Raw genomic sequence first — 22,587 nt, 5'->3', positions numbered from 1 at the left:
TCCAACGTGAGACACCACCTGCTCTCTCCTGGACTGCTGTAGTAGCCTCCCCCCTGGTCTCCCTACTTCCATGCTCAACCCTCTCAAAGCCATTTTTCACAATGTAGCCAGCTCATGTTACTTTCTTGCACGGACTCCTTCAATGATATGTTGGACACAAACCCTGCGGTTCTTCTCAGATTCCCTTGACCACATCCTTTCTCTCTTGGTGTTCCACCTGCACCTCAACTCCAAGGTTTGGGCAAATGCCACACCCACCACAGGGCTTGGCCATTGAGGTCAGGACAATGACCTCTGGAAGCGCAAGGGGTTTAGCTGTCTGTAGAATGAAATTTGAAGAGTGGGAAATGGAAGATGGGACAGTATCCGGCAGATAAATTCCCCCTTCCTTCTCCCCTCTAAGATCCACTCTGAGATATGGTTTTCCCTATAGATTCTCTGGAGTTTATGCTGAGCAAACACACCTGGGAACCAGGAGCTGTGTGTTCTTTGCAGCTGCAGCTCATTGTCAAGCAGTAGTCAGCATGATAACACACAGCATTGCATTGCTCCACGTCCTCCCTTGCAGCACTTTGTCCTCACCCTCTCTGTCCTGGGCTTTCACCCATAAAGTGTCACCACATTAGTCTTCAACTCAGACTTTACTTTCTAAAGGTCCCATATAAGACATAATGCTAAGGATAAGGACCAAAATGTCTTTCTGAGGCTCTAGTAGGATTGGTCCCTGTCTACTTCTTCCACCTTTCTACTTTCCTACTACTCTCCCATCATTTTTCTATCTCTGGCCACAACAGAAGATTCTTTGTTCATGTCAAGTCCTCCCTCACACCCCAGTCATTTCCTTTGGAAACTTCTGCCATCTTCCTGCTCCCTCCTCCCCCACGTCTCCTAAGTCCTAAGCCCCCGTAGTTGGGCGCTCTCAATTATCTATATCTTGCAATTCTAAGTTCAGAAGTGAGATGATTGAATCGTGTCTGCTCTCTCCCCCACTAGACTGCAAACCCCGTAAGAGCAGAGACATATCGACTTCCTATTCCATCCTCAGCACGAACACAGAGCTGAGCACTCACTGAGTAAATGAACTCGTTGGATTTATCACTATTATTTTATGGATGAAGAAGCAGATATCAGGGAGATTGAGAGATTCGTTCAAGATCAGAGAGCTAGCTGAGCAGTAGAGTTCAGTTGTACCTTCCACATTTTTTAAAAAATGTATTTTAAAATTGGAGAATGTGTAAGTTTACAGAAAAATCCGGCAGAAAATAGAGTTCCCATATACCCTTCCTCACACTCACACAATTTCCCTACAGTTTGCCTTAGTGGTACCTTTGTTTAAATTGATGAAACAATATTACTATTATACTATTAGCCATAGTCCGTAGTTTACATTGGAATTCACTGTGTTGTATTGTTCTACTTTTTTTTTGAAGTTTTTTTCTATTAACATATATACAACATAAACTTTCTCCTTTTAACCACATTCAAATACATAATTCAGTGGTGTTAATTACAGGCACGATGCTGTGCTACCATCACCACCAGTTACCCAGCTTTCCCATCATCCCAAACAAACTCTATACCAATTAAGCATGAACTTCCCAATCCTGCCCCCATCCTGGCCCCTGGTAAATTGTGTTGTAGTTTCTGATTCCATGAATTTGCTTGTTTTAATTATTTCATATCAGTGAGATCATACAATATTTGTCCTCTTGTGTCTGGTTTATTTCACTCATCGTGAAGTCTTGGAGGTTCATCAAGGTTCATCCATGTAGTGTTATATATCAGGACTTCATTCCTTTTTTTTTTTTAAGACTTTTTAATTTGTATCTCTCTCCTTCCACGCCCCAGTTGTCTGCTCTCTGTGTCCATTCACTCTGTGTCCGCTTGTATTCTTGTCAGCGGCACCTGGAATGTGTGTCTCATTTTGTTGCACCATCTTTTTGCATCAGCTCTCAGTGTGTGGCGCCATTCCTGGGCAAGCTGTGATTTTTTCACGCTAGGCTCTCCTTACGGGGCGCACTCCTTGCGCGTGGGGCTCCCCTACGCGGGGGACACCTCTGCGTGGCACGGCACTCCTTGCGCTCATCAGCATTGCGCGTGGGCCAGCTCCACATGAGTCAGTAGGCCCTGGGTTTGACACTTGGACCTTCCAGGTGGTAGGCAGATGCCCTACCCACCGGGCCAAATCCACTTTCCTAGGACTTCATTCCTTTTTACAGCCAAATAATATTCCATTGTTTTTGTATACTACATTTTGTTTATCCATTCATCTATTGATGGACATTCAGGTTGCTTCCATCTTTTGACAATTGTGAAAAATGCTGCTATGTACAAATAGGGCCAGGATTTTTATTGTAGCTGCGTACCTGCAGCCAAATGGTCAAGGGTGTCCTGCAATGAGTTCATCTACTGTCCACTCTCTGTTGAGTGGAAAAGACTTTCACTAACCTTAACAGAGTGATTTCAGAATAAGAAAACACCAGCCTCCTGATACTATAGCTATCACCGGGCCTTTCTCACCCTAGAGAACCAGCATTTGTACTGACATACTTTAATACTACTTGGGAAAAAAGCCCTCAAATCAAGGAAGAAAGAACACGTGTGCCTCTGCAGCAGTAACATCCCCACTGAGGCACAGTGAGCACAAATGCTGAGCATTTTGACAGGAAAGCGTGCAGATGTTTATTTACTTTGGCAACAGCAAGATTTCCCAATTATTTCTTCCCAGGTCTAAACTACATAGTTATACTCCTTCTAAAAGAACATGCAGGTAGCAATATGAAACCCTGGCTTTCATCAATGAGCAAATATCTTTATTTCTTTATAATGAGCAAATATCTCTGCCAATTCATAAGCATCTTTTGATTTGATTTTCCTGACGTGGTTTGAGTGAGAAATCAGTTAATCCAGGAGTGGGAATATACAAATAACAGAGACCTGAGCTGAACAAGCTTTTGGCAGACAAAGCTTTATAGAGTAGTTTTTCTTTTCTAGTGGAGATTGAAAGGAGTTGATACAATCAAGAACACACAACTTAAATTCCCATGGGAATGGCTAACTAATTCATGGAGGCTAACTAAAAAATCTACAGATGATTCAAAACTATTATACTTGGGAAGTAGACTTGGCGCAATGGATAGGGCATCCGCCTACCACATGGGAGGTCCACAGTCCAAACCCCGGGCCTCCTTGACCCGTGTGGAGCTGGCCCATGCACAGTGCTGATGAGCACAAGGAGTGCCCTGCCACACAGGGGTGTCCCCCGCGTAGGGGAGCCCCACGCACAAGGAGTGCCCCAGGTAAGGAGAGCCACCCAGTGCAAAACAAAGTGCACCCTGCCCAAGAATGGCACTGCACACACGGAGAGCCGACACCACAAGATGACACAACAAAAAGAAACACAGATTCCTGTGCTGCTGACAACAATAGAAGCAGACAAAAAAGAGAAGAACACGCGGCAAATGGACACAGAGAACAGACAACTGGGGTGGGGCGGGGAAGGGGAGAGAAATAAGTAAATAAAAATAAATCTTTAAAAAAAACCACTGGTATGAATATATCTGTATCTATATATGTAAATATATTTAAAACACCCACATGCCTCCCTCCACAAACACACATACAAAAAACTACAAATCTTGAAATCTTGTAAGCAAACTTACAAGAAGTGTGCTTGTAAAGTTAAAAAATCAGGTCAAAACCATCTAAGGTAAGTGGCAAAGCTATTTAACATCTATTCGAAGACAATTAATCTAAAAGAGATGCTTGCTGTGTGGATCTGCAAAGTGACAAAGTGATAAACCACACAGTGCAATAGCAATTTGGTTTCCCAATCTATGATAGAAGTTAAAATAAAACCCTCACATCAGAACAATGCCAACAGTATCTTCTAAATTAAAGAACAGAAGAAACAATTTCATTAATTGATGCTTCAATGGCTAGGTAAATATTTATATACACCACAAGCACTGTACTCAAAATTTACAGTGGCAAAGCAGCCTGCAGCAACCAAAATATTGATTGAGTCATAAAAACTCAAGGTTATTAACCCAATATCTTCTTGCTTTGTATGAAACTGATTGCTAGGCCAGGGAATGCAGTTTCTGAGATGATTACCAGGAATGGGGGTGCTTTAATGACTCTGTCTTATTGTTTTGCATAAATAAATAGTAGCTGAGTTTCCTACTGTACCTAAGAGTTAAAAGTATTTCTCACCAGGGGCCCAGGTGATTCTTTACCTGAAGTTAAACCTGTACACATTCCAAATTTGAAATTTATGTTCCTGAAGCAGTATACTTCCTCGGGCAAATTTAGCATCCGATGACATTATCAACTGTAAAGTAGCATGAAGGAAAACATAAATGTAAGCCATTAAAAAACAACATGCCTCTCTATTACCGAAGCCCAATGGTAGTCATTTCCTGGTTTGACTCTGCAAGCAGAAGCTCTGTTAGTATCTAGGGTTAGCTGGTGGGGGGGCGGGGAGGGGGCGGTTGGGGAGGAGAGAGGAACTTTGTACTTATATGCTGGGTTTTCTGCCAGGAGTCAGGGACTCTTTTCTCCATACCGTGCCTGCAGCATATCTCAGGACACAGCCAGGCAGGGCCAGTTTACTGATAACAGGGCACAATGGACAAGGAGGAGTCAGGGCCTAGACGCTGACTTCCCCCTGGAATGGGCAAACTCCAGGGAGACAAAGCCAGCTGAAGGGGTAGTGAAGATAGAGTTTAACATCTGGAGGGTAGGGTGACAGGCAAACTTTGGCAGCGCCAGCAAACAGCAGCATTAGTTGGTGCCACACAGAGCAGTGGGGATGTCCCAAGAGACAGGTAAAGTATGGCAATTGATAATGCTGGACTTGGTGATATTTAAAAATCTAGGGGGATAGTTGTCTACAGTTAGGGAGGGGGGAATGGTCAGCAGGAGCCAGGACCCAGGCAAGGGCTGTAAAGATGTTTACTGGGTAGAGGACCAGGTTATCAGAACAAAATAGAAATCCAATATATGAGTTGAGATATTATAAGCTAGCTGCTGTAACAAAGAGACCCAATATAATATGACTTAAACAAGATGGAATTTTGTTTTGTAGCACTGCTGAACGGGAAGGACCACTCTCAGTGCCTCTCCTCTGGGTCACAGCTGGCTCATCTGCCTCTCCTCTGGGTCACAGCTGGCTCACCAGCCTCTCCTCTGGGTCACAGCTGGCTCACCAGCCTCTCCTCTGGGTCACAGCTGGCTCACCATGTGGGAGTTCCAGCCTGTGGGAAAGGAGAAAGGGAGCATGGAGGGCAAAAAACTTTATTTTGAGACTCAGGAAGCAGAAGATCACACATCTATTCATTGGCCAAGCCTCTCTTACTCCTAGCTGTAAGAGAAGCTGGGAAATCCAGGCTCCAACTGCAAGGTCGAGCGTCCAGCTAAATTCAGGGAGGGGCCTATATTAGTTTCCTGTGGCTGCTGTAACAAATGACCACAAACGCGGTGACTGAAAACAAGAGAAAAGACAGTTCTGCAAGCCAGAAGCAGAGAATCAGCATGGCTGGGCAGAGCCAGCCTCCCTCTCCCAGAGCGCCCTTCCTTGCATCTCCAGCTCCTGGTGGCTGCCGGCACTTCTGGGTTTGTAGCTGCATCTTTCCAGTTTCTGTCTCTGTGGCCACAGGACCTTCTCTGGGTGTGTGTCAGATCTCCCCTGCCTGCCTCTGATGAGGAAATACCTAGGCCCCACCAGATGAACCAGAATAATCTTCCCGTCTCAAGAGCCTTAACTTAATCACAGCTGTAAAGACCTTTTTTCCAAATACACTAATGTTCACAGGTTCCAGGGGTCGAGACCTGATGTCTTTGGATGCCACTATTCAGCCTGCCCACTAGGGTGCTCAGGTCCTAAAAGGAGGAAGGGGACAATGGTCTCTGCCACACCCAGACATCAGAACTTGGAAACTCTGTCACAGAGTAAGCCTCACCCCATGCTGAGCACCAAAGAATGAGTCTCCGCGCTGTGGGTTGTGGACTGGCGTGCAGCCCGGGGCGGGGCGGCGGGGCCGGGGCAGAGCTGGGCGGGCATCCCTGGCCATGGGGAAAGCGGAGCCTCTTAGAGGAGGAGCCAGGCGGTCTGTGTCTTGTGCGCAGTACCACCTGCAGAAGAAAGTCAGCGAGGGCTTCCCGAGGGTACACAGGAAGTTCTTGGACCAATAAGTGAGGACTAAGGCCTTGGCAAAGCCCTGTTCCCAGGTCATGGCCCCTTAAGGGAGAAAGGATGCCTTCCTCACCCCTACCCCAGTCTCACATTCTTTTCTTTTTAAACCAATCCACTTTATTGATACACATTAATAAAGCGTACAATTCATCCAAAGTGTACAATCAATGGTATTTGGTATAATCACAAAGCTGTGCATTCATCACTTTAGTCATTGTTAGAGTGTGCTCATTGTTTCAACAATAATAATAATGAACAAAAAATGGACAAATAAGAAAATTCTTCACCTCTCAGTCCCTGCTGTACTTAGCTGCTCCAGTTCCACATTCTTTACCCTCCTCACCTCCATCCCCCAAAAGCAAACAGTCTAGATGCTTGTTAGTATGATGGAGAAACCCCTTTTACCCCCTTCCCCAATCCTACCCCCCTAAGTCCCCACTCATAACAGTTGAACCCTTCCTGACTTTCCTGTATGTGTTTATAAACACACACACACACAAAGGGAAATACAGGAGTTCCTTTTTGTGTAAAGAGGACTATGCCATACATGCGTTGTATTTTTCCATTTGTAACGTACTATAGACAACGTTGTTTGTCAATAAGAGTGATAAAATTAGTTCTCACAATATCTTGCTAGGCAAGATGTTGAGCACTTTAGGTGTTTTTATCTCATTTCCCTCTCACAACCACTTTATTAGGCAGATATTATTATTTTCCTGGTTTGAAGACGACAAACAGTCACAGAGAGTTCAGGTGACTTGCTGAAGGCCACACAATTGGTGAGCGTCAGAGCTGGGATTGGAGCCTAGGTTGCTGCTACATCGACTTCAATCTTTGGTAACGTCTTTTTGCTATCATTTTTCTACCCTAGACATCCTTATCAGCCGTATTACGCAGCTCTTCCACTGGGAACCTCGTCAGCTGTTGCACCAGATAAGCTTAACTTTTGCATCAGCACCTCTTAGACTTCCCTGGAAACCAGCGTGGTCTCCCTGGCTACTGGTCTGCTTGCTGTCTCGAGCGCTGGGCCTCAGCTGCTTCAGCTGGCTGCTGCTGGGAAGGAGCCCTCAATTCCATTCCAGGGGTTGCACCTGTTTTGGTCCCAACCTATTCTAACCTTCTCTCTGCCTCCAAGTTTGTGTGCTTAAGCCCTAGTGAGTTGGGCCCAGCATCTGTCACCCCTGCTCAGAGAAGCCAGCCTTGCCTGGCACCTTCTGCCTGGAAATCTAAAGTCATTAATGGTTTTTTTACTCCTCCCAGGAGCTCCAAGGGGCACTGCTCCCCTCTGATGCTACAACAAGTACAAATTCTTTGTGATTGTCAGGCGTGTGTGTCAATCTCTCCACCTGGGTCTTCCTTCCGCCCAGAGCAGGAACAAGCGCCTGACACCGGTGAGACCCCTGATCCTCCTCCGGGCTGTGACCATGGAAACAGACACCCTAGAGGGGCTGCAGCCCCCGCCTGTGCGTCTGTTCTGAGCCCTTTGATTCGTCGCGTTCCCTCAGTGCTCACCTTCCTGCTCCGTGCGCCCACCCTGGTTCAGTTTGGGTCTTCAAGATCCCATTTACAAATGATTCCACACCCACAGGACTGGGGTTTGGGGCTTGGACTTGAACAGGCCCTTGTGGGGGACACAACTGACGTCTGCCGAGGTCCCCCGACCCCTCGGCAGGCTGCGTGCCCTCGGCTTCAGCCCCCATTTCCACCCCTAGCTGAGCCCAAGGGCGTGCCATGTTTGCAGGAGCCTCCTGGGGCTTCTATTTCTATGATTCTCGCCACCTCTGCCCCTGTAGGTCCTGCCTCTGTGTCAACTACGCTCAGTCGGACCACCCACGGCCTTTCACCCAGGTCCACACAGTGGCCTGTCATCCCAAGCGTTTTATGAGTTTAGTCAACTTTTCTGAAGATGTAGCTGCTATGGGCAACAGTAGAAAATTGAAGGCCACAGCCTTTGGGAATCAGTTCTTCTCCCACTTAACCCCCCCTTCCCCCTCCCTCTCAGACCAAAGTGAGTCCCTCTCCTTGTTGTAGGTAAATGATTTAGTAAGCACTTTTGGTAACCGGACCATGCTCTTGGGGTCTCCCTCCACCCTAAATGCTTATCACAGTATTTATTCCAAAGTAACACAAAACTCTCCCCAAGAATTCTGGTGAACAAGAATTTCTGCACTTCACGTGCCGCCCATTCCTGGACTTCAGAGATGGGGTGAGGCAAGGCAGATCCTCCTCCCACCACCAGGGACGTAGTAGCTCCCTGTCACAGTCACCTAGAACCGTGGTTCTCAAAGTGCGGTCCCCGGACCAGCAACTTCAAGGCCAACTGGGCACTGGTGAGAAATGTGAATTCTCCACCCTATTTCAGGCCCACTGACACAGAAACTCTGGGGGTGGGGTCCAACACGCTGCACTTGAACAAGATCTCCAGGTGTGTCTGATGCCCACTCAAGCCTGAGAACCAATGTCGTACGACTCCCTCTGATTCTCTTCCCTGGAGGAAACAGGTCCACATCCCGCTCATTACAAGATTGAGGTTTCTCCTCGGCAATTTTGGTTTGTAACTTTAGACCAGGGGTTCTTGACAAGGGGTCCATGAGCTTTAATTGAAATTTTAAAAAAACACTCTTGTGGGGATGTGTTAGTGCAGGTGTGATATATTTATTAAATAATACACAGTATAGTGTGTATTTAGTAAGGGGCCCACAGTTTTCACCTGACTGGCAAAGGGGTCCATGGAACAAAAAAGGTTAAAACTCCTGCTTTAGACTGGAGGCTGTGGTCCATCCTTGTTAGCCTATGTCCAGCTCTCTTGCAAGCCACAAACCAAACTACTCTATAATCGGTCATGAGAAATTAGGTGTCCATCAAAGATAAATAGGGAGGAAGCTTAAATTATTGGGGGCCAAGAAAACCAACAGCAGAATATCAGGACTTTGGTAAGGGAGGGATTTAGGGGAAGTGATATGGTTTCCCTGGCTCTCTCAAAACCACCATATTAAGAGGGTCCCTCGTTGGCTGCGCACTGCCTCGGGGGTACAGCTTTGTGCTTGTCAAGCTGAAGTCAGACTCCTGAGAGCCACAGCACTGCAAAGCATGGATGAGGCTGGCATGGGAGCCAGGGCCAGATCATACAGGGTCTTGAAAGCCATTTCTAAAAGTTGGGCTTTATCCTAAGAGCAATGGGGAGCCATGGATAGCTTTTAGGCGTAGGAGTGACAGGCTTACAATATAAATGTGGGAGACAGTGCAAGGCTTCCTTGAAAAGAATGGGTTGGAATAGGGCAAGGGTGGGGTTGGGGTAGAGAGAGTGAGTGCTCAGGAAGCAGTTAGGGGCACAGGAGAGAGATATTGGTAGCCTGAATTAGGGCAACGGCAGTGGGGATGGAAAGAAGTGGATAGATTCCAGAGATAATAAGTGGGCGGGATTGGCGTGGGGAGGAAACAGAGCACTAACTATATGCCAGGCACTGCCCTAGGCACTTTACTTTTTTTTTAGAATAGTTGTAGATTGATAGAAAAATCATGCGGAAAGTACAGAATTCCCATAGGCACGTTACATGTAAAACTTCCAGTGACAACTTTATCAGGTATGTACTATCATAATCTTCGTTTTACACGGGAGGAAACTATGGCACAGAGAAGCTAAATGATATGCCCACATGGTTACTGATTGGATGAAGGTGTGAGGAAGAGGGAAGAAATAGGAAAGGATGCCACTTGGGTTGAACTGGGCGAATGTGACAGGGAACCAGGGAGGGGAAGCAGATTTGGGGAAGAGGGAGAAGAGTGCCCCCTTGGACTTGCTGCATTCAAGAGGTGGAGCTATGCAGCTGTATCTCCTCACTGCTCTTCTTTCAAGAAGCCATTATGATGCAGGTTAGACATTTTCACCTGAAAGGGTTATGATACAACATTACTGTGGTGTTTGGAGGGGGTGGGTTTCATACTGAGGCATTGCTGATGTACATTATTTTTAAGACTCCAGGGTTTGGCCTTAGCTTTGGAATTCTTATCCCTGAATCGTGAAAGAGAAAGCCTTTACCTTTTCATTAGCAGCCACCACCTAAGAGCATTCAGTCTTCTTGTTTTGCATGTAAAGTCACTTCTTTGGAAAAAAGATTCTTCACCCAAGAGACCAGAATGAACCAAGTAAATGTGTGTTTTAGTTCTTAGCTGCTAAACAAATACCATACAGCGGGTGGGCTTAGGCAATAGGGATTTACTGGTTGGTGGTTTTGCGGTCACGAGAAGTACAAAATGGAAGCATCAGCAAAATGATGCTTTCTCCCAGCAGACGGCGGCCCCCTGGGGCAGGCTGCCAGTGGCCCCAGGCCCTTGGCTTTTCTGTCACATGGCAGTGCACATGGCCTAGTCTTCTCCTTTTTCTTCTAGGTTCCCTTGACTTCCAGCCTCTGGCCGCTCCCCGTGGCTTCTCCTTCCACTTGGCTTTTATTCTGCTAAGAAAGGACTCCAGTCATCTGGATTAAAGCCCAGCTGAGCCAGGTTGAAAGAACGTCTTGAAGAGATCTTACTTACAATGAGCCCACACCCTCCAGAATGCTGACCAAGACCAGCGGCGTGTCCCAACTGGGGTACACAGTTCAGTCTACCAAAATATTTTGACAGTTTCTAAATATCTGTAGTTTAACCCAAGAGACCAGAAAGGTTTCTGTCTTCTAGGTAAACAGCCACTGAACAGTGTATTAAAATGTGTATTATGGACTTGATTGTCCACGGGGTAATGATGTATTTTAGGAATATTTTAAAACATGTGTTATATGTCCTTCAGCACTGTTTCAGTCCATCAAGTAACTCTATACTTACAACATGTGTTCAGCATACTAGAGTCCTTTTGTAAACCCCTCCTTAAAGGGAAGGAAACCAAAAGGCATCAGCTGCAGCCCATTTTTCAGAAGTGTTTATGCCAACCAAACAGAGACAAAGGAAAACAAAAACCTCAGAGGCAGATCATCCACCATGGACCTACCAACACTGACTGTGTGGTAAGTCAAGGGTTATTTTGGACTGGAAAGAGCAGAGTTTGGGACTTACGTGGACGCCTTGGATGGTTAGGCTAGAGGATATCATAAAAGAAAAAAAAGGGGGTTGCAGAGGTAGCACAGGTTCTGGTTCCAAGGGAAAATTGGCCACTTTCCCTTGAGAAGGTTGGCAGTTGAGAAGCAGCAGGCCAGGGTCCCAGCTCCCTCTCGTGTGTGGGTTTGCCAAGGGGGTGGTACAGGTCAGAGGTGAGGTGAGCTGGGCACTCTGGGAAGGTGGGTAAGGGAAGGCACACCAGGAAAAGGATCCCTCTAACAAGCCTCAGAGAGGGCATGCAGGCCCGTGGCTCTCCCGGGCTCCCTGCGGTGGGTTTTCAACTCCTGCCAAGCCTTTTGAGCTCTCTTGGTCTCACCACCCTTCTCAAAGAGACAGCAACATACAAAGCACTTTATTTTCCCTGATTGTTCAGCCTCCCCTTAGTAATCCTAAAGTGCTGTTTGCATGTTAAGTCTTTCAGGCCATAAGGAAGGAGGAGCCACTAAGCATGCTTTAGTCTGAGAGTCTCTCTAAGCCCTTGGCCATTAAATGGAAGGCACCAAGTCTGCTTCTAAACTGAATGGAGCTGGTGGAAAAGGGAGGTAGGAGCTTCCTGAATCAGGGTGCCCTTGGCTGTATCCCGTTGGCCAGAAGAGCTGCCCAGGAGGACAACTCAAATTCCCATTTGGAAGGAGTGGAAGGCAGGTGGGTGAATAACTAAAATGATTCACCAGACTAAACACACCAGACAAAGAGGAGAAAGAAGGAAAAAAATGTAGGCAAACAGGAAGGTGAATAAGAGGAAGAAAATGAGCGGAAGTAATAATTGGAGGGGAAACAGTGGGATGCAAAGGGGAGGAAAAGAAAAGTAAAAATTTCAGAGGACAAGTGAGGCAGTGTCCAAATATGGCTTTCATGGGGTTGATCAGTGATTTGTTTACTTTATAAGTTCACCGGAGGCAGAGACCATTTTTTTCCCTCCATGTATAAAGAGAATTCACCCTGCCAGAAAAGATGGCAGCACCCCTCTTGTTTTAATTATGGGATTATAACAGCTCACAGCAGCAGCTATTATCTGGGAACTGGGGAATTCTTTTGGCATTATTTTTGGACTGAGTCCTAATCAGTTTTAAAGTATGACACAGATGCATTCTTCTAATGTTTAATATCTGAAGTCATCGACGTGGCTGGACAAAGAAGGAAAGTTGCTGCATGAAATGCCTGAGTAGGTCTTGGCAAGGACTTGCGGCTTTAAGAGATAACTGTCTTCAGAACCTGCAGTAGGTAACGCTGCCAAGGGGCCTTGGGCTTTAGAACGAGGCAGATATTCATTATCATCAACGATATGACTGCACTGCATGAGGCTGACCCCACATCGTGCTCTAATAGCCATCACTGATGGAGCACACACTAGGTACAGTCATTGCCGTGGATATTTCGCATTCATCATGCCTGGTCCTTACAACAGTTTTGCAAGGTAGGCTTTGTCTGCTTCGTTTCTAAAATGGGGACATCCAGCCTGCCCTGTAAGCACCTTTACTCTTCAATGAGGCCTGACTAATTAACTGGGAGTGGAGTCCTTGCTGAACTGTTTAATGGTGCTCAAGCTTTTTTTTTTTAAACTTTATTTTTAAAGAAGTTTTAGGTTACAGAAAAGTTACATTGAAAATATAGGGGATTCCCATATGCCCCACCCTTCCTCCTCTCACATTTTTCCCTATTAATAACATCTTTCATTAGTGTGGTACATTTGTTACAATTGATGAACAGATAGTCAAGCACTGCTACTAACATGGTCTATAGTTCACATTATGGCTTACACTTTGCACCATACATTTTTTATAGGTTTTGACAAAATGTATAATAGACTGTATCCATCATTGCAAAACCATGAAGAACAATTCTAATGCCCTATGTTCTGCCTATTCTTCCCTCCCCTCCCTTGCCTCAGAACCTCTGATAACCACTATATTTATATTAATGTTACAAGTTCCTCCATTAGTACAAGAATAAGTCTACTTTGGTTCATGATTGCATTCTCCCCTTATGTTTGTTCATTCCTCAGTTTTGAGGATTTGGGGATGTTGAGGCCTGCTCTGCCTCAGATTGAGAGGGGGTTTATATCTTACAGGGCCGATGGAAGGAACCATTTTGCTTGCAGTTGTAGATGCTGTAGATGTTTGCTTTTTGGGATGGGGGTTGTCCGTCATCATCTTTTCTGTTTGTTTTTATAACAAATCAATTTTATTGATGTATATTATAAAAGCATGCAATTCATCCAAAGTAGTATTTGGTATAATCATAGAGTTGTGCATTCATGAGTTCAATCATTATTAGAGCATTTTCATTATTTAAATAATAATAAACAAAAAACAGACAAGAAAATTCTTTACTTCTCAATCTCTCCATGTTTCCCCTGCGGTACATAGCTGCTATTTCAGACTATTCACAAACACCATCATCATTTAGTTCATTGTCCTGGGTGAGTCCAATGAGCTGGAGAGTAGGTGTTGGCCACAACTCTGCTGAGATTCAGCACTCAGTCTGCATATGAACACACCAAAAATTTAAGTCTCTGGGACATATATTAAATGGGTATAGAGTTAATTATAGGTTCAAATAAAAAAGATAGATGAATCATGTGTAAGGAAATTATAAGTAAGTCTGTTATGTTGGGGAAATAGGTTATATATTCCAAGGTAAGACCCACCAATGGGTGCTGATTTCATGGGGTTGTGTGCCTTACCTATAGCGTCTAGATGTCTCTAGAGCCCTCAGGAGCACCTCTACTTGAGGTACTGTTTACTGTGCAGTCAGTGAGACCTGCCTGAGACATGCATAAGCATAACCTCTGGAATGACCTCCTGACTCACTATGAAGTCTCCTAGCCATAAAAACCCTTTTGTATTTAATGTTTCCCCCTTTAAGTCAAAGTCTATATCCAAATGCATCAGTGGTTGGCGCTTGGCATTAATCCCTCGGTGTCAGGGAGGCTCATCCCCGGGAGTCATATCCCATCTCGGGGGTGGGGGTGGGGAGGTAGTGAGTTTATTTGCAGAGTTTGACTTAGAGAGAGGCCACATTTGAGTAACAAGCTGGTTTCGGGAGGTAACTCTTAGGCAATAGATACTATTAGGCTAAGTTTCAATTTTACAAGATTAAGATTCATAAGTATATGCATTTATATTTAGGGCTTGACATATTGCTCTGTTTCTTATATTAGGCACTGCCTATGTACTCTAGAAGTTTTTGACACTTTATATGAGAATGTAGCAGGACTCCCCAGGATGGGGATTTTATATTTTGTTGCTTATTATGTGGGTCTCCACCCATTGAGATAATGCCCCATATCCACATGAACACATTTATATTCCATAGAGGCAGGCCCCAGGTGATATGCACTCTTTATAGGGCACCAGCTTGTCATCCATCCAGACTGCCCTCGTGTCAGGTTGTAAACAGGTCAGCAAGTTGCAGGGAAATAGAGAAAATGCACCCCGGGGAGTGGGGCCAAGGTACTAGAAAAAAACCCACTCCCCAAGTCCACTTGGTCATCACCATGTATCTACACCTGCTGGGGCTACCAGGGACATGAGGGAATCAGAATGTCTAAGGGGTTTATGATCTAATTTGGGAGACCAGTCACTTATCAGCAAATATTTATTAAGTACAACCATGTGCTAGGTTGGGCCTGTTCTAGGCCCTGGGATGTAACAGTGACCAAAACAGACAAACATCCCTTCCCCCATGGAGCCTATAGTCTAATGGGGAAACAGAGAATACTAAAACACATAGCATGTTACAGTAAAGAGAAATTTAAACAGGGAAGGGGGGGAGGAAGTGATGGAGTTGTTTGCACTTTTAAATAGGGTGGCCTTGGAAGGCCTCCTTGGAAAGGTGCTGAAGGAGTAAAGATCTGAAGGAAATGAGGAAGCCATGTGCGGGGAAGAGATTCCAGGCAGAGGGAATGGACGTGCAAAGGGCCTGCGATGAGTGTTCCAGGGTGCCCTGCGCAGCTGGAACAGAGTGAAAGAGGGGAAGATGGCAAGTGAGTTCAGAGAGTAAGTGGGTGCAGCCTTAAAGGTACTGTAAGGGGTTTGGCATTTTGAAAAGACATGGGAAGTCACTGGAAAGTTTTGAGTGGAAAAAGAAGATGATCTGACCAATTTTTAAAATAGGTTCCCTCTGGCCACTATGTTGAGAACAGACTGTATAGTCTGTTTGGTTCTCCAAGAGAGCAAGGACTGAGACAGAAAAGCCAGTTAGGAGGCTCCAGCAGGGACCCCCACATGGGAGGTCCATGGTTCAAACCCCGGGCCTCCTTGACCTGTGTGGAGCTGGCTCATGCGTAGTTCTGATGCGTGCAAGGAGTGCCCTGCCACGCAGGGGTGTCCCCCACGTATGGGAGCCCCACGTGCAAGGAGTGCGCCCTGTAAGGAGAGCCGCCCAGTGCGAAAGAAAGTGCAGCCTGCCCAAGAATGGCACCACACACACTGAGAGCTGACACAACAAGATGATGCAACAAAAAGAAATACAGATTCCCGTGCCGCTGACAAAACAAAAGCGGACAAAGAAAAACATGCAGCAAATAGACACAGAGAACAGACAACTGGGGCAGGCAGGTGGGCGGGGGTGGGGGGATAAATAAATAAATCTTAAAAAAAAAGATTGATCATAGTTCTAATAATTTAGTACTTTTTTTTGTACCCTTGACACATTCAAATTCCTGAAAATTTGGTTATGTACTTGAAGAGATGAAAAGATACAAAGTAAGACTAAAGAAGTGAGCAATGATTACAAAGCAATGCCTCTCAGTAGCTATAAGATGATCTACAGCTCCTGTGGTGGTATCATCACTTTACTTTCCTGACTATACATCTACATACCTCTATCTACATGCCAGTGTTAAATGTAACTCTTTTAGTATTGGCATATTTGCATCATGTTGTACACAGCTCTATATCAAGTTTTCATACCCTGGACCAACACTGTTGTAATAGTTGTATGTTTAACTGTAGTAAAAATGCAATGTTCTACACCAACGTAAGATGTTAATAATGGAGAGTTATATGGGAATCCTGTATTTTATGCATGATTGCTCTGTAAACCCACAACTTCTTTAATAAAGGGAAAAAACATTTAAAAAACCAAAAAATGTTTTACACGTTATTCTAAGTTCATTAACAACCTGTCCAGCATTTGCAGTCCACTACTGCATACCAGTGAACTAGTGTACTGACTGTCAGGGTTCTGATGCTCAACTTGAACAGGATGCAAGATGTATCTACCTATAAAGAGAAGATATGTGAATCTCTATGAAGGTACACATAGAAGCGAACATGGGTTCGCTTCTTCTACTGAGTCTATTTTTATCTGTAAGGTAGAACTGAGTGTTCGCTCTACCTGTGTAAGAAGGAAAAGGTGGATAAAGAGAACTGAGAGTCAGCCAAATTGTCCTGAGCCCGAGCAGGAACTACACCAACACAGGCATGCATGCTTGGCATCGGTGTCCACACATAATAACCAGGGCAAAGAAGGTTAAAAGCCAAAATCAGCCAAGAGTCCAGAAGCGCTCACCTCACAGACTCCATGTAGACCCTGTCTCCCAGGAAACCAACCCTTCCATGGCCCTTGGATTATAGTGAGATGGTACTAAGGTAAGGAAAGAAAGAGTCACCTGAGACAGGACTTTCTGTGGCCAACACGTGCTGGACATGAGGACAGAGCAGAAGGGCGCCTTGGTAGGAGTTTAAAGTGGAGGACAGGGAGGCAAGGAAGAGCACCAGATGGCTGTACTGTGCAGAGATCCGAGTGCAAGCCTGGGGTCAGTCTGTCCCTGGTTACGAGTTTCCTGTGAGGAGGGATTATACAAGGATTAAGTGGGACTAAGCGAAAGGGAGTTTCAGAGACACTTCTCTGACTTCTAGCTCGGGGTGATGTTGGTAGCTTGGCTCCTGCTTAGCTCCCTGCGAGGATCCAGGGCAACGCAGGCACATCAGCAAGCACCACCAACACTCTGGGTTCCACCCCACATCACCAAGTTTTTGTTATTCAGATGTATTAATATCCCGGCGGTGGTATAGACAAGCTGCAGCCTCCTCCCCACCTCCCCCTCTCACTGACCTATGATCTTATATCTTGGGAGGTCGTCAACCAAAAAAGGAGTGGGCAAAGAGGGTTTGTGAAATTCAAAATATCTAATTTTACTACTATGCATGTAACTCTGGTTTAAAAAAAGATTTATTTTGCTTGAGAAGACATTAAAATGACAATAACAGCAAAAAAATGAACTCTCATAAGTTTCTGTGGCTTTCAATTAACACCAGCTATGAAAGCACCATCTTCCACTACCATTAATTATCAAGAATTAACTATAGTAGAAGAAGACTGAAACACAATTAGATATAAATACAGATACACGTGCATGAATTTCTAACTTAATACCAAGAAGAGGCCATTAGAAATAGATTTATTGTTACCAGATATTCCTGAGTTATTTTAACATGGCCAAAAATGTAAAATTTTATATATTAAAATTCATAAATGCTCAAAAAGCCCAAATAAAAAATGTTTTCTTTATTGAAAGCTAAAATTTAAGTTTTTTAAAAAAATATACAGAGAGATGGGTGGATTAGAGTAGCAACCAGAAATGGGAGACATATCTATTTTTATGTTATCTATTTAAACTAAAGGAAAGAAAAGATTTCACTCATTCATTGCTAACAAGGAGTGTAGACAGTCAAACTAGAGAAGTCAGGACAAAATATCCATACTGTGACTTTGTCTTTCTAAATTATTGGTCTTCATCAAGCCAAAGTTTCTAATTTCCCTCTCATGTTAAACTGTGCATAGAAAAAAAAAATTAATTTCAATACCAGGTTACCACAACATTTTTTTAAAGATTTATTTTATTACCCCCCCCCCCCCCCTGCTCCTTGTGTCTATTCACTGTGTGTTCTTCTGTGTCTGCTTGTATTCTCATTAGGCAGCTCTGGGAACTGATCCTGGGAACTTCCAGTGTGGGAGAGAGGTGATTTCTCTCTTGTGCCACCTCAACTCCCCATTCTGCTACGTCTTTTTATTTTCTCTCCTGTGTCTCTTGTTGCGTCATCTTGCTGCACCAGCTCTCTGCATTGGCTGGCACTTCTGCGTAGGGCGTCTTTCCCGCTCTGAGCGGCATTCCCATGCAGGGGGGCACTCCTGTGCAGGGCGGCATCCCAGCATGGGCCAGCACTCCATGTGGGTCAGCTTGCCCTCACCAAGAGGCCCTGGGCATTGCACCCTGGACCTCCTATATGGTAGACGAACCCAATTGGTTGAACCACATCTGTTTCCCGACATCAACAGTTTTGAAATAGATTTTTATAATTTAATGGCTGATAATCTTCACAGTTCAGCAAAACATCAGCTCTTAATCTATTTCTTTCTTTCATTTAGATAAAATAAGAGGCAATAGAAAGCCTTGCACCTATTTCACACTTTTAAGTGATTTTAATGAGGTTTTAAAAAATCTTTTAAAATCCATGAATCATAGACACAGCCGTAGTTGAACGCCATTAATTTATTTTTTATGAAGGCATAGAAATTTAGAGTTAAAGTGATTTTAGAAATAAATTAGTCTGTCACAGAGCTTTGGAGCTGCAAGCGACAGAAAACAAACTTGAACCACTTAGCAAAAAGGGGATCAACAGGAAGGACACCTGAGTGTTTCACTTACCTGTCAGCAGGGTAGAGGTACACCTGGGCCCCAGAGACACCTGGAACCATGATCCAAATATCACCAGAATTATCTGTCTCTTGTCTGCCTTTTGCTACCTTAGCTTTGTAGACTTCACATGGTGGAAATGGGACTGCCAAATGGTCCTGAGCTTCCTTCTGTGCAGATTGAGCACCAGAGAGGTAATGACTCTCTTTTCCTAGGGTTAGTTAAGCACACACACGCGCGCACACACACTCTCTGATTGGCCCAGCTTGGGTCAGATACTCACTTCCATATGAATTGACTGTGACCAGGGAGGTGGAGTCATATAAGAAAATGACAATTCCAATAGGTGGGACAAAATCCCAGAAGAAGAGAGGGATTATGGGCAGATTTAAAAAAAAATAAACTCTACAACAAATGGTGATGGGAAAACTGGATACCCACATGCAAAAAATAAAGGTGGACCCTTACCTCACACCATATACAAAAAACTAACTCAAAATGGAAAACCTAAATATAAAAACTGAAATATAAAACTCCTAGGGGAGCAGGTGTAGCTCAGTGTGTGAGTGCCAGTTTCCCATGTACAAGGTCCCAGATTCAACCCCCAGTACCTCCTAAAATATATATATATTCCTAGAAGAAAATGTAGGGGAACTTCATCAGGACCTTGCATTAGGTAATGCATTCTTTTTTTTTTTTTTTTTTAAGACACTTAGATCACATAAATGTTACATGAAAAACATAGGGATTCCCATATGCCCCACTCCCCACACCTCCCAAACCCTCCCACATAAACAACATCCTTCATTCGTGTGGCATATTCATTGCAATTGATAAACACATCCTGGGGCATTGCCACTGAGTATGAACCATAGTTCACATTGGAGTTTACACTCTCTCCCATACAATTCTGCATGTTATGGGAAGATGTAAAATGGCCTATATCTATCGTTGGAATGTCATTCAGGATGATTTCCAAGTCCCGAAAGAGCCCCCATAATAGACCTGTTTTTCCCTCTCTCTGCCTCCAGAGCCTCCAGTGGTCACTGCCTTCACATCAATGTTGTAATATCTTCCATCACTAGAATCACAGTCAGTCTATAGAAGAATACCCCGTAAGTCCACTCTAGTCCATAGTTCATTCCCTAATCCTGAGGATTCTGGAATGGTGATGTCCACTCCATCTCTAGTTAAGAGGGGGCTTTGTTCCCATACAGCGGCTGGATGGGACTCTCTTACTTGCAGTTGTAGGCTCTCTCATTTCCTTGGTGTGGTGGTTGTCAATCCCCACTTCCTTGTTAGTTGTCCTGGGTGAGTCTAGTGAACTGGAGAGTAGGTATTGCAACTCCACTGAGGTTCAGGGCCTACCAGGCACATGAAGAGCCCAAAGATTCCAGTTTCTTGGATGTACTAGGTAATGCATTCTTAGACTTTATACAAAAAGCACAAGCAACAAAAGAAAAAATAGATTTATGGGACTTAATCAAAATTAAAAGCTTTCATGCATCCAATGACATTATCAAGAAAGAGAAAAGACAACCTACAGAACAGGAGAAAATATTTGGAAACCATATATCTAATAAGGGCTTAATGTCCAGAATATATGAAGCACTCCTACAACTCAACAACAAAAACACAGTCCAATTTAAAAATGTGCCAAAGGGGAGCAGGTGTAGCTCAAGTGGTTGAGTGCCTGCTTCCCATTTACGAGGTCCTGAGTTTAATTCCCGGTACCGCCTAAAAATAAAATAAAATAAAAAATGAAAAGCTGTTCAACATCATTAGCCATTAGGGCAATGCAAATCCACCCCACAATAATGAGATACCGTGCTGCCATACTCGCGTCATGCCCTGAGACCTGCCCATCACTGCTGACAGGTGCTGCTACCCCTCTCGCTGCTGTAAATAGCTAACCCTCTTGCCACACGCAGAGGGAGGCTTTGCCCCCCAACCTTGATTACATGACTGAGGAAGGCACGCTTTTGTCCTCTCAAGGAAACCTTGCTCTTGTGGATTAACAGGGTCTCCTTAGGACATGGGTTCTTAACAAGGGGTCTGTGAGCTTGAATTGAGAAACATTATTCTTGTGGGGATGTATTGGAGCAGGTGTGGTATATTTATAAAACAATACACAGTCTAGTGTGGACTTAGCAAGGGGTCTGTGGTTTTCACCTGACTGGCAAAGGGGTCCATGGAACAAAAAAAGTAAAGAACCCCTACTTAGGAGAACCTGAATCGAGTTCCAGAGGGGCAAAGGCGATTGTCAGAGCGCACTCTGGGCACATGAGTGTAGAGCCCTATAAACACAGGCCTGGGTCCCAGCTGAGAAACAAGGCCCTTCTACTCTGCCCCCCCTCAGGCTGAGTCCCCAAGACTGGAGAGAGCCTGTATTTCCTCTCCCTGTTGAGAGAGGTGTAGAGTTTAGGCTTTGGTGCCAGATAACACTTTGAGTATTGCCCTAACACTCACTATCTTGTGACCGTGGGCAAATAAGCACTTAACTACTACTCTGTGCTTTGGTTTTCCATATATGTGAACGGGGATGATAATATCTACCTTAAAGTCTGGTTGGAGGATTAAATGGGATACTATGTTAAAGGTCACAGCAGAGTGCCTGGCACAAAGTCAATTTCAACAAGGGACCCTTATGATGTGATGGTTCGGAACCTGACCCAAAGGCTCCCACCTCTTTACGATTTTGGGGGGGGGGGGGGAGGGCTTGAGGGTAGCTTACAAGAGTAGGCTTGCTCAAGACCTGTATCTTGCTCCCCGCCCCCCTTCAGTCTAGACCCTGGCTGAAGGAAGGCAGGGTTTGGTAAGTCAGAAAGGCAGACGGAAGTGGGGGCAGGACAGAGCGGCTCCCTCATCCACAGCTGGGGTTGACAAAGAGAAAGCTGCCTGTTACCCCCCTCTCCCCTCTCAAGTCAGGTGACTCTTCCTCTCCTCTGGATAGACTTTTTTCTCGTCTGTCCTGGCTTGTGTCATGTTCACCTTAATCTGATTTCACCTGCAGAGAAATGCGATTTGCACCCAACTGGAGTGTCAGTCCTGGCAAAGTAAACTGCCTCCAAGAGACATTCCCACTCCTACCTCACTGCCAGGCACCCCCATCTATTCTCACTTCCAAATATTTCAATCACAAAAAGTATGCTTTTCGTTAAATGTTTAACCCTTCATTTGTCTGGGGTTTTTTTTTTGTTTTTGTTTTTCCCCCAGATCCTCAGTTTAAGAGCTACTTCTGATTTGTGAGGTTGATACTTTTTACTCTAGACCAGACTCAGAAAAGAACAAAGTGGTTGGACATTCTGCCGATGGGGACTAGTACAAAATGCTGACCAAAGAGATGGCGTTTCATCGGTGAAGAAAGGATGCCAGGGTCCTGACTTTCAGATAATGTAGAATCGGTTTTGCTTTAAAATCTGTAGAGGTAAGGAAATCCCCATTTAGAGACCTGATTTGAAAATACTTTTTTTTCTGCATTTCCTACATGTTTTTAAAATATAAGCCAGCAAATAAGCACCCCAAACATCAGAGATCTGTGATTTCTTAAATCCAGGCTCCCTGAGAAGGGAACTGCAACACATTTCCCTGAGATAAATGCCATGAAATGTCCTTAAGGGGACAGACTTTACCGCATTGGGAAGAAAAAATCATG

The 22,587-nt window shown here is 44.7% G+C and overlaps 1 long non-coding RNA gene across 2 annotated transcripts; it reads right to left on the bottom strand.

Annotated features, from left to right (window-relative positions):
- Positions 1 to 18,950: 18,950 nt before the first annotated feature.
- Positions 18,951 to 22,353, bottom strand: LOC131273863 (uncharacterized). 2 transcript variants are annotated; one of them, XR_009181030.2, is made up of 3 exons: positions 22,269 to 22,353; positions 20,172 to 20,362; positions 18,951 to 19,102 (listed from the first exon to the last, which is right to left on the bottom strand). It is a non-coding gene; the product is annotated as an uncharacterized lncRNA (long non-coding RNA). The 2 variants fall into 2 exon arrangements; XR_009181031.2 differs by having other exon boundaries at positions 20,172 to 20,296; positions 22,269 to 22,347.
- Positions 22,354 to 22,587: the final 234 nt, after the last annotated feature.

The sequence above is a fragment of the Dasypus novemcinctus genome, chromosome 17 (genome assembly GCF_030445035.2).
Source record: "Dasypus novemcinctus isolate mDasNov1 chromosome 17, mDasNov1.1.hap2, whole genome shotgun sequence".
NCBI lineage: Eukaryota > Metazoa > Chordata > Mammalia > Cingulata > Dasypodidae > Dasypus > Dasypus novemcinctus.
This window is presented reverse-complemented; position numbering and strand designations above follow the sequence as displayed.